We start from the raw sequence: 2276 nt of genomic DNA, 5'->3' as shown, positions 1-2276 counted from the left end.
ACCAGCGGAAGGGCCACCCCATCAGCCCCTGCCTGCCAGGACTTCCTGCATTCAGTCATGGCCTCGTGCCATCCAGACCTGGCTCTGCTGGTCTGAGGGCCAGGGCTGGCAGGGTCTGGTGGGGGGTCGGGGGGGGGAGTGTCAAAAAAACCACCTCCCTACCTCTAGAAGAATTTAGGAAGAGTATGGACCCTGGAGAGTCCAGATCAGGTTCAAATCTTGGTTAGGCCATTCACTCATTGGCTGTGTGATCTTGGACAAATATGTTGACCTCTCTGAGCTGGTTTCCTTATCTGTGAAATTAAGAGAATTCTATTTATGGGACTGCTAGAGAATTCAGTGGACTCTTCAGGCTGACATATAACAACAGTGGTTGACCTTTGTTGAGCACCTACCCTGTGTTTAACTTGAAGCCACGTCTGTCTCCATCCACTAGATCATTAAATCTGCTGTGCTGGTCCTTGTCACTCCCATTTTACAGCGAAGGATACAGCCGCTCAGCCACTCAGCAGCCAAGGTTCCCCAGGGAGGATACGCACAGCCCCAAGGCCCCCCTTACCACTCCTGGTCTTGGCATGGAGCCACCATGCCCACTGGGATGAAGCCAGCTTCATACCCTCTTCCCGCCTCCTCACCCCACCGGCGCCTGGGCATGAAAGAACCTCCTGTTTCTCCAGGGAATTAGCAGCTCTAAGCTCCCAGCAGAGCAGCCAAAAGTGGTCCATTCATTTGCCTTAGTGAGAAGAGACTAATCACTCCCTCCTTCCTCACCCCAGGGGGTAGGGCAGAGGGAAATTTAGAAGAGCCAGGAACTGTAACTCTGGTTGGCTGAGGGAAACTGAGGCAAAGAAGTCATTTATGTAAGGTCACCCAGGGGAACCGGGATGCAAACTTCAGTCTCACTCTGGAGTTGAGCTGAGTTCTGCATTTTTCAGGAGAGAAAATGGAGGCTCAGAGAGGGTCATGGATTTGCTGAAGTCACACAGCAAGTATAGGTCACCAAGGACTCTGGGGAGACAGCCACCCTCATGGTAGAAAACAGGTCCCACTTCCCATAAGTTTGTCACCTTGGAGTAGGGCAGGGAAAAGCCCTCAGATTGCTTTGCGCTTCAGTTTCCCCCTGGGGCATAAGTGTAATGATTGTCCCAAGTCCGCAGCCTGGAGAGCCTGTGGAGGTAAGGGTGATGGAATCCTCTGGGGTTGGCAGCCCCATGTGGGGCCAATCTGGGTCTGATTTATCCACCGGGGCCTGCATGGGTACTGCAGGGCCCAGCTCAGGGTAAAAGGATGCTCACTTGTTTCTGACAGGACTCGTCGGTCCTGCAGGAGGTAAGCTTGTGAGCCTTACCATCTCCAGGTAAGTGGAGATGACAGTGGGCAGGAGAGGGGGTGGCCGCACATGAAGGGGCTGAGCTGAGCTGGCCAGGGAACACCTTGGGCCACAACTGAGTGTGTTGGACGGTGAACATGAGTGACTGTGCTGTGAGTGTGGCCCCGGGGGCCTGTCCCCATGCAACTTGGCATCAGGTGGTCACGGTTGGGTGCTGACTGTAGGTATGCCCATGGCTGTAATCATGCTTGGCTGTAAACAACGTGGGGCAGACGTGAGCTGTTTGTGGCTGCCAGGAAGGCTAAGTTTCCGTGGGTATGCACGGCAACAGGTGTGTTTGAGTGTGAAGGGGCTGGGTGCAGCTGGGCTCAGAGTTGTGAGTTTGGTTGTACAGTAGATATGACTTGTGTGTGGCCAGGTGACAGTGTGAGCGGCCCGTGTGACTTATATGTGGCCTGGCCAGGTGTGGCTGGGCTGCACGTGCTCTCACTGTACATCTGGGATATGACATCATATCAGTGGTTGGTAATGACGTTGTATGTGACAGGTGTGAATATGCTTGCACGTGCCCTGTGGATATGTCAGGTGTGTGAGAGGCATTTCAGGGGACAGCGTCTGTTCCTGAGGCCCAGCTCTCCAGGAGGGTCCTGCCTCCTAGCTCATCTTCTGGGCAACCAGCCTCCTCCCCTGTTCCCGCCCCCGACTCGCAGCAGTCCCTGGCCTAAGACCCAGTGTGGGGGAGACAGAGAGGGCACTCAGGGCTGAGGGTGGGAGGCCGCTGGCCCATTCCCAGTGCAGGCCTATAAATAGCTCTTTGAGCCCAGCAGATTCCCAGGCAAGGTTGCCTCATTCAAGCCCCCAGCAACAGCCTGCTCCCAGGCCCCAGGCCAGTCCCTCTAAGCTCAGCCCTGGCACCAGTGAGGGGAGCCAGGGAGGGGGGAGGAGG

The sequence above is a fragment of the Bison bison genome, unplaced genomic scaffold, assembly GCF_000754665.1.
Source record: "Bison bison bison isolate TAMUID 2011002044 unplaced genomic scaffold, Bison_UMD1.0 scf7180017864248, whole genome shotgun sequence".
NCBI lineage: Eukaryota > Metazoa > Chordata > Mammalia > Artiodactyla > Bovidae > Bison > Bison bison.
Note: the sequence above shows the minus strand (reverse complement) of the source record.